Source organism: Buteo buteo, chromosome 3 (assembly GCF_964188355.1).
Source record: "Buteo buteo chromosome 3, bButBut1.hap1.1, whole genome shotgun sequence".
In the NCBI taxonomy this organism is placed as follows: Eukaryota; Metazoa; Chordata; class Aves; order Accipitriformes; family Accipitridae; genus Buteo; species Buteo buteo.
Genome location: NC_134173.1, coordinates 13,792,558 through 13,804,593, shown reverse-complemented (window position 1 = coordinate 13,804,593; position 12,036 = coordinate 13,792,558). Strand labels below are relative to the sequence as shown.

At 36.8% G+C, this 12,036-nt stretch overlaps 1 long non-coding RNA gene across 1 annotated transcript in view; it reads left to right on the top strand.

Annotated features, from left to right (window-relative positions):
• LOC142028907 (uncharacterized) overlaps positions 1-12,036 on the top strand; it is a 27,882-nt gene extending 15,846 nt beyond the window's left edge. The window contains exon 3 of the long non-coding RNA XR_012649739.1: positions 11,474-12,036. This is a non-coding gene — a long non-coding RNA (uncharacterized LOC142028907). The remainder of the gene's footprint in view (positions 1-11,473) is intronic.

Sequence of the window (12,036 nt, the reverse complement as noted above, 5' to 3'; positions counted from 1 at the left end):
AATGTATTTCCTGTACTGCACCTAGTGTTAACGATTCTCTCAGCTTTTGTAAAGGAGAATGGAATAGTAATAGAATGACAATGAAATGGTAAATAAGGTAAGGAAAAGACAATTTTTCCAAATTCTAGGTAAGGTGTGTTTTCTTGCATCACGTTTACTCCTTTTTTTTAAGAAAAGATACATTCTATCCTCAGTCTATGCTGGCATTGGTATCAAGAGGTGTTCCCCTGTGAACAAGGAACAGCTGGTAACCCTAAATTAGTACGTGAATTATTTGATCCAGGGATCAAACCAGGTTACTAAGGTCTGAATTTGAACACACTGGTCCCAAATAAATGAGGAACTAGGCCACTGAAATTAATCAAGTTAGACAATGGAAATGGAAAGAAAGTAAGGGCTGAGGCCAATGGTATGAGGTTCAACAAGGCCAAGTGCCGGATCCTGCACTTGGGTCACAACAACCCCATGTAACGCTACAGGCTTGGGGAAGAGGGGCTGGAAAGCTGCCTGGCAGAAAAGGACCTGGGGGAGTTGATCGGCAGCCGGCTGAATATGAGCCAGCAGTGTGCCCAGGTGGCCAAGAAGGCCAACGGCATCTTGGCCTGCATCAGAAATAGTGTGGCCAGCAGGAGCAGGGAGGTGATTGTCCCCCTGTACTGGGCACTGGTGAGGCCGCACCTTGAGTCCTGTGTTCAGTTTTGGGCCCCTCACTCCAAGACAGACATTGAGGTGCTGGAGCGTGTCCAGAGAAGGGCAACCAAGCTGGTGAGGGGCCTGGAGCACAAGTCTTATGGGGAGCGACTGAGGGAACTGGGGTTGCTTAGCCTGGAGAAAAAGAGGCTGAGGGGAGACCTTATCGCTCTCTACAACTACCTGAAGGGGGGTTGTAGTGAGGTGGGTGTTGGTCTCTTCTGTCAGGTGGCTGGAGATAAGACAAGATGAAATGGCCTCAAGTTGTGCTGGAGGAGGTTTAGATTGGATATTAGGAAAAATTTCTTTACTGAAAGGGTTGTGAGGCATTGGAACAGGCTGTCCAGGGAAGTGGTTGAGTCACCATCTCTGGAGGTATTAAAAAAACGCATAGACAAGGCACTTCAGGACATAGTTTAGTGGGCATGCTGGTGTTGGCTTGATGGTTGGAATTGATGATCTTAAAGGTCTTTTCCAACCTAAACAATTCTATGATTCTAAGGTACTTAGATGTGCCCTAACTGTTTTAACCTTGCCATGTGAAAGATCAATGTAATTGTACTGAAGTGGATTAAGCTATGGTATTTTTCACTAGCTGAGGAACTTGTTGATGAATAAATAACAACTACATTTACAAATGGAGCAAATGGAGCAGCAATCAAACTCAAAAATGTGGATTAGCTACATATTCACTTACTGATCAACTTCTTACCTGAAATCAACACCAGCAATAAGCATTATCAATTGTGCTACATGAACATAACAAAGATTTCTTTTAAAAAAACCACAGTTCTGCTTAGGTTATGTGCTGAAGCTTCTCAAAACACAGGGTAAAGTATCCATGAATGATATGACCATTACAAATTTTGAAAAGAATTTTTAAGCTTCAAATTTTTATTTTCCCTGGTTGGATTTAGGATCTTCTGGTCTCCTAGAGAATATTTATTAATTTAAACATTTGCACTTATTTTGGGCTAAAATAATATTACATTTCTTTCCCAACTACATAATTAATGTTTTAATACTCCCTTTCCCATAAGTGCTGATTAACTAAAAACCACTTTGGTAGTCAAAAAAATAGTTTGACTATTGAGTTAGAGGCAAGACTCTTGGAAGACTGTGAATCAGAGATTAATTTGGCTTTTCTTCTCATTCGTGGCATCAGATGTTCTGCCAAATTTACCATCTCTAATACAGTCATCCACAGAAAAACGCCACTGTTCTAGTCTCCAGTTTGGAGCTTTGACATCTTACATTTACTTCAGGCCTCATAAATAGCAAACCCATCTTGGACATTGGGGGATAGAGTGTCTCAGGTAGTATGCCAAAGTTCAATTTGGGTCCTCTCTTGTTTGGTTGTGTTGAGGGGTTTGTTTCCCCCAGACAGTATACTTATGAAAATCAAACCCTAGAATTCTCATTTAGGCACAAATATACTTGTCATCTATTTAAAATTTTAATAAAATATGTAGGGGCCTTTCCTTTCCTTTCTCTGCCCCTTAGGACCAGTGAGTAATGAGTTGACATTTGCTGATATCTAGTGAACAAAGTTTTTTGAAAAAACTAATGAAGAGCTTCTTATTAAAAGTATTAATAAAATGCTATGTGACTGACAGCCGTTTACAGTTTAATTTGGAAAGAAGACTAGGCAGTATATTATGTCTTCTGTAGAGAAATGGATAATGTCATATAAAGTGCTGTTAAAAATTAAGAAGTTATTTAGGTTTCTAGTGCAGCTTAAGCAAATTCCTTACTATAATTAAAAAGATAGAAGAAATCTTTCCGGAGACAGACAGGAACATACACGGACTCCTTTGATGATAATTCAGCTTTAAAACATTCTCCTTAAGAATTGCACAAGTAATAAAGATGATTCTTAGAACTAGAAGCTTCCTTTCTATGGGATGTAATAACATTTGGACTCCCTTGAAATAAAATTTCAAATCCCATTAAGCTACAGTGACATTAAAAGTCCTTCAGAAGATGGGAAAAAAAAAGAAAAAACCCCCGACAATCTAGAACACAAACTAGAAGCATGTTCTGAGATTCCATGCTCTCAAGAGCAGAAGCAATTAAATGCCTACTGCATATTTATTAAGACTGTCGTCACCAGCTACAAAACCAACACATGCACATACTGAGTCAATGAAAAGATGACTGCAAACGTGTTCAGTCAAACTCTAAAGACCTGTGTTGTGCAGCTTCAGGGAGACTCTGAAGAGTGCACAGTCTTTGGAGGGTTAATGTTGTTATTTTGTGACTGGCTGCCTTGGTCTGGCTTTGGCAACGCGCACTCCGTGATGTTCCCCAAGAGTGAATCTTGGGGATTAGCTCATGTTGAGACCTACACAAAAGACTGAGGGTGTTAACTTGGGTATGTGTATGAGAAAATACTGCAAAAACACTGATTGCAATAGAAACTGTACCTGTTCTGATGTAGACAGCGACATATTCTTCTTTCAGTTTCTGTAGCCCTTCTGTCTCAGACCTTTAATTTTGTTTCTACACACTTTTTTTCCTTTCTTTCTTTTCCTTTTTTTTCTTTTTTTCCCCCCAAGCAAGAATATAACACCATATGGCTTCAAGGCTAATATGTCAGTATTTTGCAAAGATACTACAAAGGGAATGTCATGAAAATGGTTTTGTCATTCTCTAAGTGGAATGCTTAAATCCTGTTGTTACTGAAGAGGTGGCAGCTCCTCATCTTACACTGCTTTTGCCGTTTAAACTTCAAACTCTGGAGAGGTGACTCTTCCTTGTGAATAGAGAGAAATAGTTGCATTTATCTGAATTTGAGATTTCTAATTTCCACTACACAACTGGTTTAAGATAACACCTTTAGGAGCTTCTCTTAAGAATTTTCTTTGGTTTAGAAATGCATTGTGTTATTGAAATAGTGTATAAGAAGTTAGTGTAAAGTCTTACAAAATGAAGTACACTTACTCTACAATGACAACTCTTGACCTATTGACAACATATTCAAGGACAGCTGACTTCTAATTCTAGAAATAATAAACTTCGTCTTTGAATTTGTGGATGGAGAACTTCTCCAAGATGATTTCAAAGATGGTACCATTGTCCAAACTCTCTAAGAGAAGGATATATAAAAGGTATTCTGAGATGACCATTATTTTTTGCTTGTCTTTAACTTTTTTCTCCTCAGATTTACTTTTCTTTCATTTATAATTCAATGATGACAGTTCATAATTGAAATTATTGTGTTTGATTTTTAATTTGGATGCCATTGTAGCAAGGCAAAGATATGTGCAATACTAGAAATCTCAAGAGTCATTAAGAGAGAGAATGATGAGAATTGGCCTACTATTTACTGTGCTCTAGATTGGTAGAAATAAGTAATTTCTGGACTAAATTTACCTAGTATTCAGTAACTTAAAACACCCCTTCCTGTTGTAGGACTGAATCTTTTGAAGCTAACTGAAGTGTAGTTTGTACATTAAGGAAGTTATTTTGAGGGAGGAGATTTCATTAACTTCCAGATCAGTAAGAATTCAGGGACAGCAGCTCTAGTTTAACAAATATATTTGACTTTTCTGAGGATTATGGAGCAAAGTGACAAAGGGTGGTAGTTGACATTATTTTGTTCAGACTTCTAAAGCACATTTTACATGGCATGACAGATAAAAGTAATTTTGAAAATAAAGTCTCTTGGGGCTATAGGAGGAGTAACAAAGTGAATTGCAATGTGGCTAGAGGAAAGAAGCAAAGATCTATGATTTATGCAGTAAACCAGAGCTAAAAGTCATTTGTGCAGTCCATTAGACCATACGTGTTAATGTTTTTTGTGCAGCTCCTGACTATTTTTCTAGCAGTAAACTATAGAGTTTGTAAATGATATTATTTTGTTTTTAATCCCGGCACACAATATGTAATTATACATAATAACCTAATTCTAGAGCCTGGTGAACCTGGGTAATCAAGTTCAGCATAAGTTAATTAAGTGTTCAGTGTCAATTTATTTGATCTCCTTTACAAATACTTATTTTAATGCACTTCTATAATATTGATGGAGAAAAAAATTCATAATATTGCACCTTTTTACTGCTCATCTTTATCTGCTTATGTTAAAAAAAGATTAAAATTGTGTTAATAATTGTGTAATAAAAGTTGTTGATTCCTTGCCTGCTGCTAGTCACTGGTTAAATTTAAAGTTGTGAGTTAAGCTGTATTGTCAAGTTTACTTGTCTTTATATTAGTGTTGAACTAGAGACCAATTTGTGTTTTACAGCTCTAGACAAAAGTTTGCCTTTCTGTAAGTGAGGGGGAAGCTGGAAACAGAAGCTTCATAGTAGTCCCTTTTCTTTAATAAAATCATATTTCAGCAGAGCTCTTACATTGATTTTTACTATACACATGATCTAGTTAAGCATATTCCTAATTTTGCTGTTTTGACAAATTGGTTCTAAGCTGCCTTCCTTTGAAGGAAGGCTGTGACTGACTCTTTACTTGACTGATTTAATTTACAGCACGAAGCATTTCAGCCCCAAACCAATACACTATGGGAACAGAAGGTGGAAGAATGAAAAGGAGCTTATATTGGAAGTTTGTTCTTTGTGCTAACAGTGCATGTTCAGCTCTGCAAATAGTAACAGTTACAGAGGGAAATGGAGTCAAAGATTCAAGCCAGCTGCTTTCTTCCTCATACATAGAATCACAGAATATCTTGAGTTGGAAGGGACCCATAAGGATCATTGAGTCCATCTCCTGTTTATTACATTCCGTAATAAATGTGGAATTTCAAATATCTTTTGCAGCTCTGATTAGGAAATATGGGGAGTTATTTGGGGAAAAAATTGTTATTTAAAAAAAAAAAGTTTGTATATTAAATGACTGTGAAAGTTAGATTTACAGTTTTTACCGAGAACCAAGTGCTTATGATGGATAGTCCAAGGACACTTTGAGTAAACATCATAAAGCACTTTAACTCAACATCATTTTTTGGCTTTTTCATTACTAAGTCTGGATGACTTGGCACAATATAGTCCTACAACAGGAACTTCAGATTTTGGATCTATTAACAGCAAGTAAATTATTTATTAACTTACGGTATATCAGGAGTAATTTGGCAGTTGGCAGGCATCAGTGAGTCATACATTAACATAAGACCGCTGTTGTGTCCAATACCTTCTGAGCAATCTATTTCAGACCAGATTTTTTTACCAGACACTCTTATTTTTTAGTAAGGACATAAAAGACACTTAAGCTGCTTTGCTCAGTTGCTATTGCTTGGTCTATAGGCATAACACTATGTCTTATATTGACTGAAAGGAGAGACTGAATACGTTGCCAGTTGTTTCTGAAAGCAACATCACATACAGCTACTTAGCAGAGGAAGGGATTTTCACTGTATGTGAAAATCGGCAACAAAACCTGGAGACATTCTGGAACAATTTTGTCATCTTGGTACAATGGGAGAAAAAGTGACAATGATAGCAAGACACAGTTGTAGATAGCAACAGCCCATTTCTTCAGCATGATCTCGTCAGGGAGACCAGTCTCATTGAAGAGGAGTGGCTTGCTTCTCAAAGGGCTTGTGCCAGGTAAAATTTAGCAGGTAAACAATTGTCATTGTGCTAAAAAAAGATTTTCCAATTCTCCTGTTGCTTAAACTCTGCACTTTTACTCCATATCATGCAACCGTGAATTCAATAGCACGTTGTTGCCTTCTCTAGTTGCTGCTGCTTCTCCATTGTAGAGTAACTGAAAAGACCTATAGTTTTTGAGGTTTCTGCTGCTTTCTGAAGTACCTTGAACTTTCTAAGCTACCTGACATTTCAGTATCACCGATACTCTTCCCTCCTGAAATTTTATCTTATACTAGATCAAGAACTTAGGAAAAACCAACAAAGCCTAGGCATTTTTCTTTTCAGGTGTGTTCCAAAGGAAAAGAAAGGTTTTAGCAGAAGGGGATTTACCTCCAAATAGGAGCTTTTGAAAATTCCCCTGTAAATTTCAAAATAGGCCCTACCCCTACTTAGGATCCCAAGTTTAGCGAAGTGAGAGGAACAGATGAGGATATCAACAAGGAGGCAGTTTTCTTTAGGTGAACTAAAAGCTTTAGTGTATTGAGTTAGAAATGCTCAGTAATGTGTTTTCAGTTGCTTAAAATACTTGTATACTTACATTTTTGTCCATGAGGACATTAAAAGGACTAATCCCCTATAAATACCAAGTTCTGAGTGAGAAGTGAATCTCTTGAACTACCACAGAATTCAGAAGGGAATGTTACATATCATAGAAATTGTTCGCATAGAGTTTTCCCAATTAAGAATACAGTTGTAATTAAACTATATTTTTTTCCACAGGAAAATGTCAGTTATAGTCAAATATAATTTGGAAATGCCAAAATTATTTTCATTCAATCGTCATTTAAAAAACAAACACAAAGATTTTAATTTAGTATAAAATTTTATCTTAAAAAAACCCTAACAAATGCCCCAAACCCACCAACTACCAAAACTGAAGTGGTATGGCATACTGAAGTTCTGATTAAAATTGACCAAAAAAATTTCACAAACAATTGTTTTTCAAATAGATTTTTTTTAGCCATCTGAACAATCATTGAATAATCCTTTTTTTTCCTTTTTATAAATTTTTATTGACAGAGTTGAATCCATTTCACAACAAAATCTTAGTTCTTAATGAGAAGAGCATTTTCCATAGAACTGGATGTGAGAATACAGTCAGTTCTGTCCAAACCAACACATATTTGTAGCTTATTACATCATGAAACTGCCAAAATACCAAACAAAACACTAACCTGAAACTTTTTCTGAGTTCTATGAATGAATAAAATTCACATCCATTTTCTATTGATTCAGCCTGATATAGAAAGATCAATAAAAAGGAAACAAGACCATGCAGTATTTCTTAAAAAAAGATAAAACAAATAATCTGTAATTAAATTTTCACTATGACTGATAAATCTGTGCTACCATTATGTCAGTGTTGGCTGATGTATATACTATTACTCCAACATGTTCTAATTGGCCTCACGTCATGGAAACATACCTGATTTCTCTGCTCACCTGTAGTTTAGAGGAAGTTTATTTCTTCCAAACTAAAATAACTACTGTTGAAAGTTAAGTATTGAAAGGGTAATGGAGCCAGCTCACTGAGTAATTTCTGTGCATGTGTTTAGTTGCAAAGACATTTAACTTTTTAAACAAGTAATAAGCAGTTATTAAAAATCATGATTAAATATTACATTTCTTGTTAGTGGTAATTTAAAAGGTAGAACAAGTCCCAAACCTTAAAAAAAGGGAAACAGCCCTGCAATCTTGGGGTATAATCAACGAGGGATACTCGAATGGTATAGGGTACATTAATAAAAAGTGTAAACCCTGAGAGCTTGTCAGAATAGAAGACAGGTTAGGTTAATTGACCAGTGATGGCCACTACTAGCAGATAGTGGACACCAATTATGTACTATGATTGAGCACATAATCTCTACAAAGAGAGATAGCAGGTAGCTAGTCTTCAGAGACAAGCAGAACCGATTCCAGAAGTACTTATTAACATGCAAGGCTCATTAAGAAATTCAGTTATTTTGGTAGCATTTTTGCCATTTCATACCACTCCTGTTCATGCAATGGTCACACATGGTTTCTGTCACTCATCCCAACACATGAAAGTCTTGGCATTTGTGGGATAAGTTGAGTGATCTTTCCAAGTTAACTAAGTCTTTTGGTCATTTTCAGAGCAGGAAAATTACACCAAAAAATGTCATGCTAAAGGGCAAATGGTGAGAAACAGCAGTTCACTTATACCCTAAGTACAGCTACAAGTTTAGTTTAATATGCTGGAGAAATAACAAGGAACTAATTTAATGAAAGGCAACAAGGTAATTTTTATGTAGAAACCTGATTATTTTTAGACTCCTTTCTCTCCCTTTCTAAATCACTATTAATGTATAAAAATATAGTAATATTTCTGGTCATGGGACAACTTGTTCTCTTTCTTGTATTCCAACTTTTTTCCTGTCTTCCATGGTATATCAGCTAGCTAGTTTTAAGACACATAATGTTTGCTATTATAGAGACTATACAGACACACCACCACTCCAGGGTATGAAACAGTTCATAAATATTTGAAAAGGGATTCCCGCCTCATTGGTTTTCAGAACGTATCACCACCCCACAAGCAAAAAAGTCATCCTCTTCTTATGCCCCTAGAGGACATGACCTCTAAGAGACTAGATACCAGATGCAAATGCACAAATTTAGTTTGGTAAACTTGTATTTCTAGCTCTACTTGCATGAAAAATTTGTGTTGTTTTTTTGTTGTTGGTTTTGTTTTGTTTTGTTTTGTTTTTAATTGGGTTTGTGTGGGTTTTTTTCTTCTCAAAATATGCCCATCCAGCAGGTGTATTATGGATTGACATTTCTAAAATAAGCCCCTTGGTGACCCACAAAGCAAACAGCTGGGAAGCTGGCACACAAACAAAAGAATAAAGGTACTTTTGTTTGGGTTTTTCTGAAGCAAATGATGGTACTTAAAAGCCCACTGACAATTTTTAAGTCATACTTTTGGGTTTTTTTTTTTGTTTGTGGTTTTTGTTTGTTAGGTTTTTTTTTGTTTTTTATCCCCCCCCCCCCCCCCCCCGTACCCTACTGTTATTACAAACAGTGTCTCAGATTATGGTAATACAAAGAGATGAGAAGGGGGAAAAAGCCATTTTCCCTTTGAAAGCAATGCATGTACTTAGGCAGTCATCATACAGAGTTAATTTCAACACTTTACACTCATCTGATCTGATTTATTGGCCTTCCACATATGACAGAAGACTCAAAAGCTAGAATAACATTTGTAAAAGACATATTGGTAAAGGAAGTCAAAACAAGAATCTCAGTGCCTGACGTCCCTTAAATTCATGTCTCTATACATGTATATGCATCCTTATCCAAACACACACATCAGATTTAAGGTAGTGCTGGCTGGAGATAAGTTTCTTATATTTAAAAAACAAAACCAAGCAGCAAACCAACAGAAAAAAACCAGACTTTTAGTCAGAAAAATCTCTGGGCAGGAACAGACCGGGAATTGCTGGGTGAGGAGGTGTGCAAAAGAAACCCTGGACAGAAAACAATAAGAAAATGTTCAGGGGGGAGGGCCTGAGCTTGGCAAGACAGGAATTTACTGGTGCACAGAAATCAGGAACAGAGACAGAATGGGTAAGACAGGAGAAAAACAACTCATGTTATAGTGCATTAGGATAAGTTAGAGGAAAAGAAGTTAAGGAAAATAATGTACATGAACACGTAAATGAAGCAAACCACTGAACTTTCACAGAAGTGAGTCAGGCAATGGTAACAGCAGTAGAGCTCCATAGTGGATATTTACCTTGCAGCTAGACTGCCTCCAGAAACTGAGTCAGCTTTTGGTATCTGAACTACCTTGTGCACATAACTTTGATGGAAGATTCTTTACAATGTTCCCAGAAAGGAGAGAACAAAAGATCAACTGGTAGTTTTTTTTAATAAAATTGCTACTACTTAGGAAAGCTGAATTATTACTTTGCTCGTCAGTGACAGAGTACCTCCAGCTTTCATAAACAGAGATAGCCTTTTGTCATATTAATATTACACTTTAAACCAGAAATAGAAAGGTCGGAGTCTTGATATTTAACCTAACTCAGCTGAATATTCAGAGAATATGCTAAGTTAAGTATGTACTGCTAATGGCAGAACAGATAGGATTTTCAAATTCAGGTACAAAGTGTGGACATCTATCTTACTCTTCTGATCTGCAGATACACCACCTCTGAATCACCCACCATCTTTTCCTTGTCCAAACAGACAAGGGTTTAACATTGTCATGTGGTTGAAACCTTAGCAGGGGGTAGGGTTGCAGAAGGCTGCTACACTTTGTATTATATTCCTTGTTGCTGCCTTTTACACGGCCAAGAGATAGAATCCCCATTTGTCCAGTAAGATTAGAGTGAATGGCTGATCTTGAATATGGAGATCCAGGGGGTAGATAATTTCAAAGAAGTTTAAAAGGTAACTAACAGTCCTTCCTTGACTCAGCAACACAATGCTAGTATTTAGCCTAATTAAAATATTAAAACTAGTGGTAACTGAGGGATGAAGAGAGAATGAAAGTTTTTCATTCCTGAAAAACTTTCCAGTAGAGGAGTGGACATAAGGATTATGTCTATGCCAGCAAGTAGCTCAGTAACAGTGAATCTACCACGTGAAATGGATGGTGCTAAGGATCCAGCGTCCACACTACCTGTTTACTTTAGACTTGTTTTAGTTTGGTTCACCAGCCTGATTTCCCAATAGCGGATGGATGGCATTCAATGTGGTCCTAGAGAGCATCTTCCAGAACAGCTTCATCTGAAAGAAATCTAGCTCATGCACTCCCAACGCTGCTCCACTCCGAGAAGCAAAGCAGTTCAAAAAGCACAGCTTTCAAAACAAACTAAGCACAGCTAGCTATTCAGGCTAAAATGGTAGTGTAGATGCACCCAGCAGCAGTGAGAGACTCAAACCAGCACTGCAGTATCACTTTGAGAAAAAACATATGATTTTACTTTCTAGTACATGCTTATGTTCTTACTATCTTCCTATGGCTGAGAATGAAGAGAACTCTGTTTCCTCTGAAAGACCCAGAAAGGATAAGGATAATGATATTCAAGAAAATTTTCTCCTATCATCTTCATTCATAGACTCCAAGTAGGGCATTTAGCTTGAGCCAGATTGAGGGATGTATTGATTTGACAACCACTATTTATGATAACAAACATTGTTTTCTCTTTCAGGGAGCTGACATCTGCTTTTCTCTGATGGAAATGAAATTATAGAGAAGAGAGAAAAAGGAAGTCACTCATGACTCATTGCCTTTTCATGACAACAAATGTTTTTACAGACAACAGAAGACGGATGCTCACCACATGCATTTTAATACATTTAAATTTTCATGTCCCACTCCTAAAATCCATTTGTTCATTGTGTTATCCCCTGAAATATACCAGGGGCCACACCCATAAATGGCTGCCTGGTTTTGTATACAATGTGTATATCCTAGAGCAGAACTCGTAAATGTTAAACCAAACTCTGGAAATCTATGTTTGCTCCCTATAAACCTACATAATAAGGCCTTCTCTGTAGTTTAATTTGCCTTTTTACTGTATGTATGCCAACAATTACCACGATGTCTGTACTACAATAACATCAACATAAAAGCTACAGTTTATCTTGTACACTGCTCTTTAAAATATGCATATTTAAGGTATGTTTATATATACTCAGTGGTCAAACGGCCATATCTAATCCAGCATAATAGTCCAGAAGGCTATATTTGCTCTTCTCACTTAGTTTTAAC